The sequence below is a fragment of the Sphaerodactylus townsendi genome, linkage group LG01, assembly GCF_021028975.2.
Source record: "Sphaerodactylus townsendi isolate TG3544 linkage group LG01, MPM_Stown_v2.3, whole genome shotgun sequence".
Classification (NCBI taxonomy): domain Eukaryota; kingdom Metazoa; phylum Chordata; class Lepidosauria; order Squamata; family Sphaerodactylidae; genus Sphaerodactylus; species Sphaerodactylus townsendi.
In genome coordinates, this window is record NC_059425.1 from 100,777,567 (window position 1) to 100,797,143 (window position 19,577).

Below are 19,577 nucleotides of genomic sequence, written 5' to 3' on the forward strand. Positions count from 1 at the left end.
ATTCAGATTTTACAACAACTAGAACAACAATTATGAATAAAAATAGGACTAGTACATCATTCTCAAGACTGAGAACTGAAGCAAACAGGAACAAAAAGGATAAACACTCATTACAGTAGGAAGACAAGTTCAGAGGACATTTCAGCTTCCTTTAGCAACAAAAATATTCCGTGCAAAACAGTTCAGCTCAGATAAATTAATATTTTTTCTGAAATTCAAGCTAAAAGGATTTTTAAAATATATAATATTCTCTATTACCATTTTTTGTCTGTAAATCACTGTTTAAAATCTACATTGGGGAGGGGGTACAGACTGAAGAATTCCAGGGTCACAGTCTGATCCTCTTACTGCAGAATAGCAATGGAGTAAATTTTTTCAGGATAATTGGTCTCTATCTAAATACATTAATTAGTTCAAAGACTAACCAAAAACTGGAGGGAAAGCCCTACAAAATCAATCAATCAATCATTAAATTATTAATGTAGCCTTTAACAACAAAATATGTATTTTCCAAAGCAGTAATCCCTTCAAGAGATACACCACCTAGAATTATTAGATTATGGGATCAGGGGCAGCACTATCATAAAGAAAATACAGCCAACACTAGCAGTGATCAATGGCCATAAAGAAAAGCAAAGAGGTGGATGTCAAAAGTTCAGCCAGCTAATTAGAGAACCTTAGGGCCGCATGTTATATGGAACATGTGATCAGACCATTTCAGACTCACATTACACTACATTGACAAAACACAGCCAGCTGAACATCCCACAGCGCATAGGTTCTATGGAATTATTTATGGAAACCAAAGCAAACAGTACCACGTGATTCCACAAAGTGAACTACTCTCTGAGAAACACATGAAATTCTGTTTTTCTTCCATGAAGAGAACCCAATCACCATGAACAAGGAGGAAGAAAGAAATCTCAAGCACTGAGATAAATGACAATGTGCTTCTGCTGGTGATTAAAAAAAAGCTTTCTCTGCTGCCATAAATAATAACTCATAGGCCTTTGCGGCAAGACCCTTCACCTTTCTAAACATTTCTGGCAGGTTCAGGCAGCCTCCTAATTATACTGGGCAGGATTTCCTGCCTTTTCTATGATTGAGTTGCTTTGATGATAGCATATGAGGTGTTTTATGATTGTCTGCTCAGCCTTAAGAACTCCAGAAAGGTGAAAGGAGCCAGTTTTTCTCTTATGGCAACCCCCCCCCCCCTTTTCAAGGCACCAGAGAACTCAGGCAAGTTCAACAAACAGAAGTAAATTTTATTAAACAAACAAGATAGGATCAGGAGATATTTCAAATGGATAGAAATCAGACAAGAGGTAACTATTTACAAATATCAGTTTTGGCACAGGCACAGTTCTTACAGTTCTTAATTCAGCTTTTAAAATTTTTTCAGTTGCTTACATGTAATGAGGTGTTCATTACATTAAGATGATTCGGTTAGATGTTACTGGCTAATAAATTCATGATGACTTCAGGTTCTAACAGGATGGTACCCTTTCACATTGTACACATAGAGCCTTGATACTTTTAGCTCCCCTTTCCACATAAATCTCCCTCCTGAAGTAACTTCACCCAGCCACCTTATGTAGAGAAACTGGACAAAATAACATGGAACTGATGGCATGGACAAGAGCTTTTAGATACTGGTCTCGAATTCATTTTGAGACCTGTCCTACCAGGCTCTTATATCAACTTTTGTCAGAATCTGCTTCTGTAAAATTGCTAGTAGACATAGATAAGAAGCTCAACAACATAGGTCTAACAACTGACCACTTTCAAAACATGTCTGCCATAAGAATCTATAATGAAATCAAATCCGCATTAACTGAATGAGAGAAACAGGGAATGATGCGGGGGGCGGGGGGAGTTGCTCCCCACAGTCTTTAGGAATCGCCTGGTCAGATTATTGTGCTAATTATTTTTATATCCTGAGAGATCCCAAAAAACACAGTGCATACCCACTAGCTCGTTTCAATGCTCTGCCTAACGCCATGACATTTGGCAGATATAATAATATCCCCTATGAGAATAGGCTATGCCAGTGTAAAATGGCTGTTGTTGAGACTGTCCGACATGTACTTTTAGAGTGCCCTATCTATGATTCCCTTCGCTCCATGTATATCCATCACTTAATAGAGAGGTTAAATATTGATATGTCATCTATTATGAATTTTCTGCTCAATGGTTCTTCTGACCTCATTTGTGAAAATGTTCCGAGCTTTCTGAAACATTACCTGGCCAAGCGTAATTATTTTTTTACAAAATAGTCATGCTTAATTTATCTCTCATCGTGTTATATATATAGGGGGTTGTATGTGGATACTCAACGTATTCTTAATGTACTTAATGGGTTCAGTTAATGGATAAATGTTCTTTTTTTAAATACTGTAATTTATAATGCCAATAAAGGCGTCTGTCTGTCTGTCTGTCTGTCTGTCTGTCTGTCTGTCTGTCTGTCTGTCTGTCTGTCTGTCACTTCACCCAGGAAATATATTCTCTTCCCTTTTATTTATGGTCACCTGTGGAAAGTCTTAACTACTATTCTACCTTCAGCTTTGACCATTACATAAAACTCTCAGTTCTCCTGTCTGTGTATAGTCTGCTTTCTACACACATTGAACTCAGTATATTTCAAGTCAGTTCAACTCCCTGACTGAAATTCCTTCAGAGTAGATATTTCACACATGCAGTTAAGAGACGTGATGTTAACTCACAAAAATCCAGATCCAAAAGTTCACCAAAGCTTTTTCTCTCACAGAGATACCTCCTCCCTCTATGAGTCAGCTGATCGCTCCCCAATCAGAGCACAGGTCAGCTTACTCAGTCAGGGCGCTTTCCAGTTTCTGGGATGTTTTTCCTCACTCTGGTCCATTCTGCACTGGCGGAAGAAGTGGCTGGCCACCAACATAATTCATGCCAGTGGAGCCACGGGACCAATTGCATGGGATCATGCAAGTGGCCCCGAAGCTGCTGCAGGCTGCAGAGGCGACTCTGCACAGAGCTGCCTCCAGTCTCTTTTGTTTTCCTACCTTTTCTTCCCTCTGAAGCTCCGGAGGGAGGGAGGGACATGCCCACACTGCCCTCCGACCCCTGAAGAGGAAGTGCCTACAACAAACATGCAGCTCCTAAAAGCAGCACCCTCACTCCGGTGCCCTTCAAACGGTGCAGCAGGAAGACGCTACTTTCTAAAAGACTCGCTCAACTAGTGAGTCACAAAAACGCTGTTGTGGGGGGAGAAATAACATTGGTCTTACCTGTGAAGGAGACTTCTCCATTGAGCAATTGAGGACATCTGGGTTCTGTTGATCTCCATTCAGGAAGGCAGGGGTTAAATTAAAATTTCTCCCAGGCTCCTCCGCTTTCTGTAGGTCCGCCTTCTCTCTCTCTCGCTCTCCAGTTCTGGTCTCTCCAAAAAGCAGTACACGACTGAAGAAACAAAGGCTCTGGAGAACAAACTTGTAGATAAAGAAATTCCCAGGCAAACGGCCTCCCATAACAGGGTAAAAGTTAACTAGTCCAGGAAAAAATTACAACAAACTAGAGAACGATAGCACCTAAAAATTCTATCAGTAAAAAACGGAGGGTTGATCCCTGAGAGATAAGATCCTCTGCAGCAGGAAAAGTAACTTACAATGGTATGAAAAATTTTTTTGGAGAGGATGTGTGTCCCTTTGGGTGGGCAGATGTCCTCAATTGCTCAATGGAGAAGTCTCCTTCACAGGTAAGACCAATGTTATTTCTCCATTGAGCAAGAGGACATCTGGGTGACCTCCCCTAGCAGTGTCACAGTACTTTAAAGGGTGGGGTCGAAATCCTCTCCTATGATGTGCTGTAGCACTCTGCGGCCGTAGTCTGCATCGGCCGCACTGTAGATATTCAACCTATAATGTCGAACGAACGTGGAAAGAGAAGACCACGTTGCTGCTCTACATATTTCAGCCACGGGCACGTTATTGTTAAAGGCTGCGTTGGTGGAAGCATTACGGACAGAATGAGCCGTAATCCCAGCCGGAATTGTCATTTTCTGTACTCTATATGCCTCGGCTATACATTCTCTCAGACATTTACTAATGGCGGGGGAGGAGAGTTTTTGACCTCTATTATGGTTAGCTATCGAAATGAACAAGGCCTCTGAGCGTCTGAACTCTTGGGTCCTAATCAGAAAGGCCTTCAAGGCTCTCCTGACGTCAAGCTTATGCCAATATGCCTCCTTAGGGTGTTTTGGATCTGGGCAAAAAGTAGGGAGAAATATCTCCTGTCGTCTATGGAATGTAGAATTAACCTTGGGAATGAGCGCCAGGGGTCCGATGCACGCAAGACCACCTTATCCTTGTGAAATACACATAGTGGGGGTTTTATTGAAAGCGCTGCCAGCTCAGAAACCCTTCTGGCAGAAGTGATGGCAATTAAAAAGACTACCTTCATTCTGAGGTGTTTTAGCGGAATGTCCATGATGGGCTCAAAGGGAGTTGCAGTAAGTGCATGTAAGACAGTGTGTAACCTCCATGTTGGAAAATGGTGGTTGACTGGTCTATCTTTCAAGGAGGCTCCCCTGAGAAACCTGACAATGTGTGGGTGAGAGGTAGGAACAAAACCTTCTAGTCTAGGAAGTACTGATGTCAGTGCTGCCACCTGTCTGCGAAGGGTATTGGTTCACAAGGCCAGATTCCAAAACCCTCCTGTAGGAAGGCTAAGATGTCACTGATCTTGGGTTCCGTAGGCGGGACCTTTTTTCGCCAACACCATCTGACAAAAGCTTTCCACGTGGTGTTATAGATTCTCTTGGTGGAAGGCCTTCTTGAAGCTAGGATAGTGTTTAATACGGCTGTGGAATAACCTCTAGACACTAATTGTCGCCTTTCAATCTCCAGGCGGTCAAGTTCAACCGCTTTGGATCTGGGTGAAAGATGGGACCCTGACTGAGCAAGTCTTGGTGAAGCGGGAGAGCTAAGGGTTTGTGTACTGACATCTGTAAAATGTTGGTGAACCATGAAACGTCTGGGCCACCAGGGTGCCACAAGAATGGCGTCTGCTTGTTCCTCCTTGATCTTCCGTAGAGTCTGGGGATCATGGGAAAAGGAGGAAAGGCATAAAGAATTCCGGGAGGCCACCTGGAGGATAAGGCATCCGTGTTTTCCGCTTCCGGGTGTTGGAACCGAGAGATGAATCTGGGAAGCTGTCTGTTCAGATTGGAGGCAAAGAGATCCAGTACTGGAGCTCCCAATCTTCGAGAGATCCAATGAAAAATCTCCTCCTTCAGGTGCCATTCTCCTGGGTGTATGCACTGCCTGCTCAACCAATCTGCCTGAATATTTAGGTTGCCCTGGATGTGTTAGAAGCTGGATGGAGTATAAAGTGGGTCTCTGCCCATTGGAACAGTAGAGTGGCTTCCCTCTGTAGGTCTGCCGACCTGGAGCCCCCCTGTCTGTTCAGGTGCGATTTGGCTGCTGTGTTGTCCGTCCATTACAAGAGCGTGGAGCTCCTACCAACAGGTGTTGAAAACATTTGAGGGCAAGACGAATCGCTCGTAGTTCCAATACATTGATGTGTAGACGGGTTTCCGCTTTCGACCAAGTGCCTTGAGCTGGAATGCCCTCTAGTGTCGCTCCCCAGCCCTGAAGGCTGGCATCCGAAAACATCTGTTTGGTGGAGGGTATCCAAAACTCTTCCGATGTTTAGGTTGGACTTTCTTGTCCACCATAGGAGACTGATTTTGACTGGTCTTGGGGCGACAACTAATCGATGAATTTTGTTGGAGATGATTTCCTGAAAGGTAGTAGAAATCTCTGGAGTGGTCTGGACCTGAATCGTCCCCACTGAATGGCCTCGGAATAGGCTATCAGTAAGCCCATCAAACTGGCAAGTGTGAGAATCGAGCATTTGTTCTTTTCTTGGCAAGAATCTGATGTATTCTTTCCCTCAGGATCTGTTGTTTTGAAGTGGGACTAGGAGATCTTGCATGACTGGGTATCTATTATGAAACCCAGATGTTCCAGTTGCTGTAGCGGGTTCAAGGAGCTCTTTTCCCTGTTTACTATGAAGCCGTGTTTCTCTAGGCATAGTATGGTCTCCTGAACGTCTGCTAGTGCTTGATCCCGAGAGCTCGACCGGATCAGTATGTCGTCGAGATAAGGATGTAACCTGATGTTTCTTTCCCTGAGTAGGACTACTAGGTTGATGAGAAGTTTGGTGAACACCCTTGGAGCAGTGCAGAGTCCAAGCGGGAGAGCAGCGGAACTGGAAATGATCTTTTCCTACACCAAACCCGGAGGAATTTTCGATGGTTCTTGAATATGGGAACATGTAAGTAAGCGGACAAATCGATTGAGGTGAGGAACTCGCTGGGTTGGAGAGAGTCCGCGATGGAGCGCAGGGTCTCCATTCTGAAAGCGTCTCAGTTTGACAAATTGATTCGACGGTATTTTAGGTTCGCTAAAATTGGACCGCCACTCTCCATTTTTCTTGGGTACAGTAAAGAGGATAGAGTAAACTCCCCTTGCTCCCCTCTGTTCCTAGTGGTACATGTTCTATAAGCCTCTATTTCTAAGAGATGAGAGAGATAGCTTTTCGAGTTTCCTGCTTATCTTTTTTCTGGAAGTTTGGATACTGGAGACATCATGAAAGCGATGGGTAGAGGAAGAGAGAGGAATTCTATAACATAACCGTTTTTTACTATTTCCAGAGACCATGCGTCTGTGTGGGAGGCTTGCCACGTCTGGCAAAACTTTAGGAGTCTTCCCCTCCCTCCCACCTCGTAGTGCTTGGCGTCATGCTTTGGATTGGCGATTGTCTTGGATTGTAGCGCCTTAGAGCCTGTGATTTCTTCTTTATAATTGAAGCCCTTCTTGGAGTTTGCTGTCGAGCTTCTTGGTTCCAGTAAGGACGTCGAGAAAAGCTGTCTGCTTTTGAATTGACTAGATCCCCTGTTGTGGACGAGAAGCTGGAGTAGGATGACTGCTTTTTTCTACTGTCCGAGAAGAGTCTGAAAAAAGCTTTGGCAGATGTTTTGGCTTCTCCCTTGTGGGTCTACTAAGAATTCTTCAAGGTCTTCCCAGTGAACAGCTTCTCACCCTGAAAAGCGCACTCCGAGACCATGGATTTGGACCTCCAATCAGGTTTGCCACGCTCTCCAGCAGCCACTTAACAGTCTACTTCTAAATTGCTTAGCCTCACTGCGGAGGCCCATAGAACGGAGCTGAGAAAGGTGACTGAATCCAAAGGTAGCATCAGCGCAGTGAAGCTGGCAGCTTTTAGCTTATTCTGTTAACTTCCCTCTATGGCTTTGCAGTGCTCGTAGGGGGTAGAAGTTCCAGCACCTTCCTTGCCCAAAGCGATGGATGCTCTGGAAACAATGGAGGCAGTAAAGCAAGAAGCTCTGATAGCCATGGCATGGACTGCTTCATGAGTTCTCTTGCAAAATTGCTCCTGATCTCCCTGTCTTGAAAGTCTTTAATCTGTCCCTCTGCCATCCCTTTGGATACTAGGCTACTGAGCTCTGCAGCGCAGCTACAGGGCCATCTATAATGGGGACTTGCAAAATATTGTTAGCATATACAGGTAAACTCATTATAATCCTATGTAAGAAATTGGGGCCTTACCGCTTGTTGGCTGCTGGTTTTTTTCCCATTGGTTAATGACTTGTGTCTCAAAAAATATTCTGGAAAAGGAAAAAGCTAACTACTTGGCATTAGGGTTGGAAGGAAAAGATTCCCATCCCCTTGTGGAGAGAGATGTGGACTTGCGCTTCGAGGGAGCCCTCCCAGCACTTTGTGCTTCCCCAGGTGGTAAGGGCAGCAACAGCTTTTGCCAATAATGGTATTGGTAATCATCCATCTGGAAAAGGCGAGAGGACGCTGTGCAGTGACTTTCTATATCCTCTGCATCCTCACCCTGATCTGATAAAACTTCCCCTTCCCTCCCTGCTGGGTGGCTCTGAATCTGAAGAATTCCCAGAGGGGCTCAGGAATTAATCTTGGCCTTTTAAGGAGGCTGCTTTTGGTTTGCCAAGAGGGGCCAGCCTCTTTTATTGTCTCTAATTACTTGTTTTAGAAAGAGAGATCCTATGGAGCTGGAAGGGGGAGGGCTGCAGCTGGACAAAGGGACCATTTGAGATCTGTAAAGTTCAATCATCTCCTCCCTCATAACTGCTCTTTCCCTGGTTGTAGAGCCTTCCCCTTAACAAAGTCAAAAAAATAACTCAGACTTTAGTTCTCTCAATGAGAGAAACACTTACAGCTTCCCTCCTGTAGACTCTCCTGTGGACTCACTCACCTACCTGTTGTTGGTGCAGCCATTAGTAGGAGTTCCCTGACCCGGGGACACCCAGGGGTACATTGGAGCTATTAATGCCTTGTGAACCTGTAGCCATGGCTGCCAGCCATTTCTTGCGCCGCTTTTTTGGCGCTTGAAAGAATCAGCCCGGGAGGAGCCCGTCTCGCATGGCTGCGTCTCTCCCCTCTAGAGAAGGCTGGCGGTCAGCGTCTGTTTGGCTGGAATTCTGCATTGCCCGCTCCGTGCTGGGGCGCTTTGCAGAGAATCCTTTCGCTGTCTTCTTCTGAAGACAGCAGAGTCTCTCCCCGTTTCGGCATTGCTGAGCGATCCGGACCCGAGAGGGGGAATGAGGAGGATGAGTCCACCCGCCTTTGAGAGCTTAAAAGGATCAACGACGTGACTGCTGATCAACGCTAGCCGGGAGGAAAAAAGCGCTGAGCCGTTTAAATTCAGAGGAGGCTGCAGCGTGCTGCTCCCAACTCTGTCTCCTGGACGCCTTAGAACAGAAAGAAGAATTTCCCTTAAAGAGAGAGTCAGCGCCCAGTGGCTGCCAGAACAGCCACTGCAGCCTGTCCTTCCTGAGGCAGGGAAACAAAACTGGAGAGCGAGAGAGAGAGAAGGCGGACCTACAGAAAGCGGAGGAGCCTGGGAGAAATTTTAATTTAACCCCTGCCTTCCTGAATGGAGATCAACAGAACCCAGATGTCCTCTTGCTCAATGGAGAACACCACTGCTGCTGCACTCCAGCAGCAGAAGCGGTGCAAAGTCCGTCCCCCCCCCCCCCACAATGGCATTTTTACTGGTCCCACACTGGTCTTTCTGGCCTGTGCGGAACAGGCCACTGTTGTGATAGCCCCTTCCTCAACAGATTAAATTCCACTGTGTTTTTTTGTGCCATCTACCACAGCCTTCAATGGGGCTCTACGACAGTGGCACTGTATCTGATTCAGCTCAAGTCTTCTGCCAGCAGTACTCCAGTCCTCAACATCTCAGATAGTTCAGGATTCCATGCCTCTCCAAGAGCCTCTATAGGAACTCTACTAGGACTTCTGACATTCCCTATAACATTCTGGAACACAAATGGGTCTGTAACAGTGCAATCTGGAGAACGCTTTCCTGGGAGTAAGTCCCATTGAGTAGATTTCAGTTGTATTCTGAGTAGACCTGCTTAGGATTACTCTGCAAGTCTCTGAGTGCAAAATGAGCCCTTTGGGAGTAGGCGGTCTATGAAATATAATAACCACCACCACCACCACCACCACGCTGGGCGCCATTCCAGAAACACTAGGGCAGCACTTGAAACATCTTCAAATTGACAAAATTAACATTGGTCAAATTCAGAAGGCAGCCCTGCTGGGATCCACATGAACACTACGCCGATACATTACAACTTCCTAGGCCTCTGGGTGAGGCTTGAATTGTAATGAAGGCCAACAACCAGCTAAAGATCTGGCAGCTGTGAAATCTACAACAACAACAACAACAACAATTCCAATAGTAGTTGGTGCTCTAGGAGGAATCCCAAGAAACCTTGAAAAGCATCTGAAAAGCCTCAACTTGGACAGAACATTAGTCCACATGCTGCAGAAAGCAGCACTTCTAGGAACTGCACACATTCTACACAAATACCTCTAATATCCTAGATCCTTAGGAAGGACTCAATATTCAGAGATGAATTCCAGACACTTGTGCTGTGTTGTTATGTGTAGTATAATAACAACAACTACAACCACCACCACCACAACCACCACAACCACCACCACAACAACATAAGATCAGCTAAGAACTGGTGGGAACATTGTCCAGAGAAAGTAATGAAAAATGAGAAGGTCAAGATCCTGTGGGACTTTCAAATCCAAATGGACAAAGTGTTGAAACACAATACACCAGACATCACCGTGATCGAGGATAAGAAAGTGACCATCACTGACATAGCAGTCCCGGGTGACAGCAGGGTCATTGAAAAAGAACACAAGAAGGTCACTAGATACCACGATTTGAAAATCAAGCTTCAGCGTCTATGGCACAAACCAGCTGAGGTCATCCCAGTGGTAATCGGCCAGCTGGGTGCCATTCCGAAAACACTAGGGCAGCACTTGAAACATCTTCGAATTGACAAAATTAACATTGGTCAAATTCAGAAGGCAGCCCTGCTGGGATCCGCATGAATACTACGCCGATACATTACAACTTCCTAGGCTTCTGGGTGGGGCTCGAATTGTAATGAGGGCCAACAACCAGCTAAAGATCTGGCAGCTGTGAAATCTACAATAATGATGATGATGATGATAATAATTTTGTATCATCATCATCATCATCATCATCATCATCATCAAGCACACAACACAGGCCTGAAAAAGCTCTTATACAACATTAGGCGATCAGGATTACAGGTTTTTTATGCGTATGAACATTGTACAGCACTCAAATATATGACGTCTTCATGTTATAACCAATTCCCAGAAACAAGCTGGGCTCAAACTATGTAAATATCTGCATGGAAGGGGATCCACTCTATATGGAACTTTGTTATTTTACTAAATTACAGGTGGTTTGGGAGGATTGTTTTTTAAGAACTGTCTTCTGTTTTGCTGTACAAACCTCATAATTACTTCCTCTGAGACAGTCAAACCATTTTGGCAGATCTTATTTTGAAGTAAAATCAATAAGGAAGCTGAAAGAAAAGTTTCTGAAATGATGCTACTTTGTTTTTTATAACAAAAATCCATGTATATTCAATTTCCAACCGGAGGAAACTGTTTGCTTCAACCTTCTAAGCACAGTTTACAAAAACCAATATAATCACAGCAAACATAATCAGATTTATTTCTCAATAAGTTTGGTAAATTAAACTGATGTAACATAAGCATCCTCACATGAGATTGAAGATTTCAAGTTCAACTACTCAAACGCCTTTTGCCTATCTAAAATTTGCTGGGCAAATTCAAAGCCGGCAACAAAATAATTTTGCACAAACCTTAACAATTAAAAAAGATATGACAATTACATATATTCAGACAAAATCACTGGTCTAACTAGTTCAGCACTTTTCCTTTCCAGCACTTGTTACCCAAGATCCCTTAGCCAGCGATGATTGAGACTGATCCTGGGACGTGAAGTATATATATATATATATATTCCATAAGTTATAGTCCCTTCTACTTAATTGCTAGATACAAAAAATTACCGTGTGTGTGTGTGTGTGGTGGGGTTAAAGCATGGTTAGGCATACTAAAAGATCAACATGGAAATATATTAACTGAATATAACAAAATAAAGAAAATATGGGGAACATAAATTGAAGAACTACACAGAAGAGGTGAAAGGATGAAAGAGTCCTTCCAAGACGAATTCTTTAAAGAACCTGCAATTTTAGAAAGTAAAATGAAACTTGCAGTCAAAGCAACTGGAAGAAACAAATCACATGAGTAGGTAGGATATAAATAGAGCTATTTCAATGCACAGAAACATTCCATCAAAATCTTAACAATAATAAGCCAACAAATATGGAAAACAAAACAACGACCCACACATTAGAAACATTCAATCTATATACCAATTCCAAAAAAAGGAGTTGTAAAAACTGCAACAACTATTAGACTATCACCTTAATTTACCAAACAAGTAAAGTGATGCTCAAGAAATCATACAATTAGGATTGTTACCATATAGGTTCAAGATGGATTCAGAAAATGAAGTGGCACTAGATATCCTACTGCATATTTACATGAGTTACTGAACCATATGAGAGAATTTCTGGGGGGGGGGGATCTACTTATGTTTCATAGACGGTGTTAATCAGGAAAAGTTTTTTTAAAAACAGGTGTGCAATAACAACTGATTGTTTTGATGCACAACTCTGGACAAGTGACGACAGTTGGGACAGAATATGGAGAAACAGAATGGTTCCCAATTGGCAACATTGTCAGACAAGAATCCATTTTATCTCCCTATCTGTTCAATAGGGAACTGGCATGGTGCAATGGTTAAGGTAATTGGAACGAATCAGTGTACAATGACAATATGTCAGAAAAGAGAAAGCAACATTGCACACCAAATAACAATACTTATTTAACAATATGATCACTTTGTATGCACTTATATCATTTTCTATAATGTGAACTAACGCCAGAAATTGACTTATTAAATATCTAACTTATCACAAATATCCCATTATAAATATATCATGCATGTGAGGGATATAATGACAATTCCTATTATACACTATGGCAAAAAGGAGTTGTTGCAGTTTTCGATAGGTACATGTGCCAAAGCCTGACCAATCCAGAGATTCTGTCTCAGTTTAATGCAATATATCTTTTAGACAGACTACCGGTATGTGTAAAATCAAAGCCTTTATTTCTTACAATAGGAAACCACATAAGTGAAAAAGGTACCTTTCCTGCAGTTTTTCTGATATGCGAACATGCATATTTTAAAGTCAGCAACCTCCTTCTTATCTATTTAATCTCAGCGAATAGACCACATGAGAAGGGCAACAAGGATGATTGAGGGACTGGAGCACCTTCCCTATGAGGAGAGGCTGCAGCGTTTGGGACTCTTTAGTTTGGAAAGGAGACATCTGAAGGGGGATATGATTGAAGTCTATAAAATTATGCATGGGATAGAAAATGTGGACAGAGAGAAATTTTTCTCTCTTTTTCACAATACCAGAACTAGGGGGCATACATTGAAAATGCTGGGGGGGAAGAATTAGGACTAATAAAAGGAAACACTTCTTCACGCAACGTGTGATTGGTGTTTGGACTATGCTGCCACAGGAGGTGGTGATGGCCACTCACCTGGATAGCTTTAAAAGGGGCTTGGACAGATTTATGGAGGAGAAGTCAATCTCTGGCTACCAATCGTGATCCTTCTTGATCTGAGGTTGCAAATGCCTTAGCAGACCAGGTGCTCGGGAACAGCAGCAGCAGAAGGCCATTGCTTTCACCTCCTGCATGTGAGCTCCCAAAGGCACCTGGTGGGCCACTGCGAGTAGCAGAGTGCTGGACTAGATGGACTCTGGTCTGATCCAGCAGGCTAGTTCTTATGTTCTTATGTTCACGTAACAACAAACAGGATTTCAACTTCTCTTGCCTTGACTAAAAAAAAAAAAAAAGAGGAATTTTCATAGTATGGTAGTGAAAAAACATTACAACTCAAATTTGACATTATTACAACTTCAGATGAACAAAACATACTTCTGCATATTTAGGAAGGAAAATTAAAACAGAAACATATAATCCTATGCATGCAGTTCTAAACAACAGCTTTTTTCATGGGTAAACCCCTAACCCTCCCTCCCCTTCCCTTGCATGCCACCCCTCCCCCTCCCCCCTTCCCTTGCATGCCACCCCTCTCTCCCCTCCCCTTGCATGCCACCCCTCTCTCCCCTCCCCTTGCATGGCACCCCTCCCCCTCCCTCCACTAGGGTGGGTGGGCCATGTCCAGATGCTGGGCCCCCTCCCCACCCTTGCATGCCACCCATCCCTCTCCTCCCCCTGCTAGGGTGGGTGGGCCATGTCCAGATGCTGGGCCCCCTCCCTCCCCTCCCTTGTGTGCCACTCCTCCCTCCCCTCCCTCACTCCCAACTGGTACCATACTGATACCATACACACAGTGTGCAGGCACATAGGACACAACAACATAAAACCTTCCCCCTTCCCCCACCATGGAAGAAATTTGAGATAGGAAACTGGTAACAAAAAAAAACAATTCTTAGATTGCAGGTTTTACTATAAAGACTTCACCAGTAAAGTGAGAAGTCCACATGTTTTGGCTAGGCTTCAAACCAAATCAACAGTATTTTTCTACCAAAGTAAGTTTATACCTAACAACAGATAAGAAGGATGACGTAATGGAAAATCAAAAAGAACTCTTTGTAAACCCCTTTTTAAAGGGCATTACTCCTGGGGCAAAGAATATTGGAAACTTTTCCTGGTGGTCATGAGAATATGGTTTTTGACCTTTCCAGGGGCATGTTCTCTTATGGTCAGCATCCCTTCAGGCAGTCCACTGTGCAGCTACATCCCTTCTCTTCTTCTGAAAACGACATATGCCCATATTCCATGATTAACCAACCGCTTTTAAATTAAATCACAGCTCAAAAACTGAAACAAGCCTCTTTTCTAACTGCCCGAATAAATCTGATCAGTAGCAATTTCAACATTCAGTGGCTTTCCAGGAAATGACCGAGCTTCTCTACTTCCTCGTTTCTTATCTACTGGGGAAAATACTTGTACACTTACATACTAAAATGTATAAGATAATTTACAGTGGCATCCATACAATAATTATGTAACAAGCATAAAGTTTATTTCATCTGCACAAGCAATAGTTTAACAGGGAGGAATAGTTCCTTTATTCCTATCATATTGGTAATTAAAACAAATCGGCAGTTGCTATTCATTACTATGAAACAACAACGGAATTACTATGAAACTGCATCAAGCACCTACATTTAACTCACACAATTACATTTAATATTAATAAAAACAGCACAGTGTCTAGATGGGAAGTTTAATAAAACCAAGTACACTTTCCACATTAGACAATTAGTTTAATGTAATTAAGTGAACTTTCCAAATTAACTTTATTTTCAGAGCAGTTAATGCGGAAGGTGCACTTAACTGCATTAAACCTACCATCTAGACTTCTGATTATCTGACATCAACAAGAAACCCATGCCCCCTTTCTCCTCTCCTCTTATTCTGTTTCTACCATAATTCAAAATGAGGAGAAAAGCAGACTGATATAATTTGTCTCCACAGCAAAATAATACTGTCTACCATGCTGGGAACATGAAAGTGAAAGATCTTTACACAAGCACATGACATTTCACCACGTAGGCAACAAACCTGGCTTTTGAACAGTTGGCTTTCTTTGAGGTACAGTTTTTACCAACATCAGTGACATTGGTTTGTTTATAGTTTTTGAAACAATTCTCAAACCAAAATGTTTTTAAAACAGTGGTGCTGCATTCTAGAATACAATGGTACACACCACACCTAATTATGCCAATGTTCTCCTTTCTGATTTTACTCAATCATTCTTTTCTTGAGAGTCTTCCCTTCATTTCATCAATCGTCAAAGTACACTGCTGGTGCTTGCACAAAATTAAAATTTAATCCTTCACCACACTTCACTTTCAAATATTTCAAAATACCCTCCTTCCTTTTCCTTGTAGTCTTCAAACTGTACATTTGGATTATACTGTTTGGCTTTTGGTGTCACTTATTTCTCCTTCAGGAAACTAGAAGCTCAGATTCTCCAACCCCCCATGGTTTTGCCAGCCACATACTTGAGAGCAGTTCACATTCCTTCAAGGAAACCTTCAGTGTTAAATGAATTCAGTGGTTACAGGGTTAGAAAGTACCAGAATTGACAATGAGATGTTAATGCGGCTTGGAGCAAAAAAAGAGAAAACTTTTAGAAAGAAACCTTTCCTTCTGTTTCACTCAACAAAGACAGATACTCTCTTAAAATATGCATATTTTATTACTCTGAGGAAGACAGGCTATACGTGCAGTGCAGATCATACAGATACACAAACACACACACACACACACCTCTATCCAAGTGTGGATTGGAACTAACACCTGATCCTCCAAACTATCTCAGTCCCCTAAGAAATTGTCTTTTCCAGTACATTACTAAATTTGGTGCAAATCACAGTAAATCTTACAAAATTTGGTGTGCGATTTAAAATAGATACTGAAAGAACTTTAAAATAAAAAGCTCCCTTAAAAACTGGTTAAGATTTAATTTAACCTGTTGAATCATGTTCCATGAAATAGGTCGACCTCTGATGTAGTTCTAACACGAATTGGGAGAGTCGAAGTATTAGACTTTGAGGGTTGTTTTGAGAAATTTAGTTGTCCTTGCTCTTGCCGTTCTTGCAGTAGTAACAGGAGGTTGAGGTTGCAGGTCTCATCTCTGGATTGATTTCATAAGGCATGGCTAAGGAGCCCATAGGCAAGGAACTGTCTCTGGAATAATTTCTATTACTTGGCATCATATAATTAGATTCTCTTAACTTGCTGTTATTATTTGTCTTGCATGTGTTGCTGTCCAAAACATTAGAAGAGAATTATTCAAGCAGGCTATCAAGATTTTAAATTAAACAATCCAATTTCTCAAAGACAAGTTGAAAAGATCGTGCAGAGAGTAAGGATTGATCAGCTAGTTCAAAACATCTCAGTTAGGAGACTCTCTTCAGAGGAAGAGAACTTCACATCTGCATGCTCTGAAGAACTATGATCAACACTAAGGGTTAACTCTGTAGGAGCTTCTGCCGGCTCTGCTGACTCATTATTGCTAGCGCTCTCCTCAAGAGGAGAAAGTGGTTCTGAGTAAAAACAGCAGGGAAAGATAATTCAGGTTGTAAAGGAGACAGCTAAGTAGTTTGCTTCAACTTAGGTTGGTCAGAAGCATTTGATGAGTCTAACCTTTTCTTCTTTCTTCTTTTTTATTAGGCATTAGGTTAATTGCTTAAGAGGCTCCGTGTGATGATAGCAAGCTTTCCAGTAATGTGTTCTGTATAGTTGCCACAGCAAAAGAAGAACTGAAAAACAAAGATAAACCCAATAGGCTAATGGCTGGAGTTGTGATGTGCTGGTGATTTGGGGATGATTTAGTGTAAAAATCATGAGGATCCGTATTTTTCAAGCAGGTTTTTGCGCCACTGCGGTGCTACAGAGCGTGGGATGCTTGATTGTTTTGGTGCTGCCTGTAGACTAAGACATGTTCTAAGGTTTCATGGTGCTTTCATTTCATTCCAATGTAAAAATCATATGAATTCATGAGGATCTGTTTAAAATCATCTGGATCCGGCTTTTACCCAGATTTGTGAGTTGGGGCATGTTCTATGTGATGGTGACTTTGAAATGACCTGCTGCAAAAAAACCTTTCTTTGGTCATGGTGGGGGAGGGCAGCCGCCCATATGAGGGGAGGCCTCCCCGGAAAATTCAGATTTTGCCCTGGGCTCCATTTCCCTAGCTACGCCTCTGGGCCAAACTACACTTCAAAGATCTTGCATTGCATCCTCAATATGTGATTTAGCATCAGTTGGTAGCTTCTGAGAGTGGCGACAGAAAATACTAAGGATCAATTAACTTCTTACACATACTAGAGCTCAAACTATAAGTCAATTAACTGCCCACTGCAAATCTGTGGATCTGATAACTTTTCTTTGGCCGAATCCCCACTGAAAATTAAATACAGATACAACCAGGTTTCAAAAGAAACAGCACCTTTTCATTGAGGTTTTACCCTCCCCACTGCAACGTGTGTGTGATGAGGACATCCATCTCAATCACACTTTCAAACAGTGCAGCAATCCCTACTACCGCGCGATCAAACGTGCGATCTGCTCAGCAGCTCTTCCTTCCTTGTCCTGATTGGCTGTCGTGCTGCGTTAAGGTGGGAACTTGGAGTTTTTTGAATGAAAAAACCATGCTAACGTTGACACGAACATGGTTCTCTCGTGCACACGTTTAAGCGAGTACTGTTCTCTCATGCACACGTTACAACAATAGACTCAGCTGGCATGACATTTGAAACCACATTAGACCCCCTGAACCTTCCCATCAATCTGGATTGGAGACATGATTTTTTAAAAGGTTCACATTTAAGCAGATTCGGGAAAAACACGGGATGGGGGGAGCACCAGAACTTCAATGAATCTGTGTTCGGCAGTTCAGCTGTGGGGAGTTCTTCATGAAACCTGGATATTTTGGGTGAGTATCCCAGGATTAATTGGCAGTGGGGATATCGCCTTCTTCAACAATTAAAAAAAACCACATTCATCACTGCTGGACAGAGCACCTACTAAAACAGAAGATGAAATTGTAAGTGAATAAAGCAGCTACCGGTAGCAGAACTCCAAGGGAAGATAAAGAAGATGAAAGGCAATAGGGGGGCTGGGACTACACATTTATACTAAATCCATCAGGACACTGCATAAGCATGCCACGGAAAAAGGATGCTGGAGGAGGAAAAATGGCAACAGGAAATGAAAAAGTTTGCAAAGGCATGTACATGAGATCACTATATTTCTAATGGCATGTTAGTTTCCTAAAAAATGATGCTTTTGGGTAGGAAAACCACATATACTTTGCTCACCTTCACTGAACTCCTAATGTAGAAAAATATGCACATGTATTCACCCCACAACGATAATGGCAAATAGATGACTTGAATACATAGAAGTAACACTGAAGGCCAAGCTGCCATTCAAGTAATAGTAAGTGTACATGCAGTGACACTACACCTGCTGAAAGAGAAGAGCTAAAACAATTCCAATACGGAAGCAACTGTCCTTGTAACTGTAATTTCTAGTGTCTGTCAACTTTCAAGTGTGCTCTTGTAATGCTCTTCAAAGTTCATTGTAGTCACATTATTGAAGCTTAATGTCAATTAACTTTCTAGCGATCCCTTAACTCCTTATCACTTTGTTTTCTAGCCTTTATTTTACCATTAGAACTAGCCATAAGAACCACAGTGATTTATTTTGCAGTTAGGCTGAGGGTGACCTGCAGGACACCCCCTCCTTCCCTCTCCCTCACACACACTCAGCTGCAAAGTCCTCACATGGATACTAACAACAGTGCAACTGAACAACGGGGCAGCTGCTCTTGCTAAATAAAATGGGTTCATTTAGCCCGAAAAAAATGGGAGGGGGGAGGGAGGGTGACAACTTCCAAGCATCTAAAATCATATAAGGAGGACAGAAGGAAAATAATTAATTTTAACCACCATATAATTAATGCTGAACAGAAAGATGCAGATTTGAATGAGGGACTTATATTAATCATTGGGGTGGGGTGGGGGGTTGTAAATGGAAAAAAGCATCTGACGATATTATGCAGAGTTTCCAGCGAGAGATGGGCCAGGCATGTATAGTGAATATTTTAAGTTTACCAATCAGTATATTTCACACTGTCTTCCCTTCATATATGTTTATGTGTGAACTGCGAATTCCGGAAGATGCTAAGACTCTTAAACAACAGAATGTATCAGCAAATGGTTGAGGAGCATCATGGTCAAATACAAACAATTTACCAATTTGCATTATGGGACACACAACTGCCTTGGTAATTGAAGAAAATAACTTATCCATTGAGGAAGATAACTTGATCGCGCTCTCTGGCCCCTGATAGGGTGCATACAGAGATGTGACAATATTCTTCCCACATTGGCCTGGCCATCAGACCTGCACATGAGTACAATGACTGCATCTGCTATATTCAGGATACTGGAGTCAACTTTTAAGCCCCCCCCCCCCGCCCCCCAGGCA

At 42.6% G+C, this 19,577-nt stretch overlaps 1 protein-coding gene across 1 annotated transcript in view; it reads right to left on the minus strand.

Moving 5' to 3' along the window:
• The window catches only part of UST (uronyl 2-sulfotransferase), a 146,180-nt gene that overhangs the window by 125,839 nt on the left and 764 nt on the right, over nt 1-19,577 (minus strand). The window lies entirely within an intron of this gene.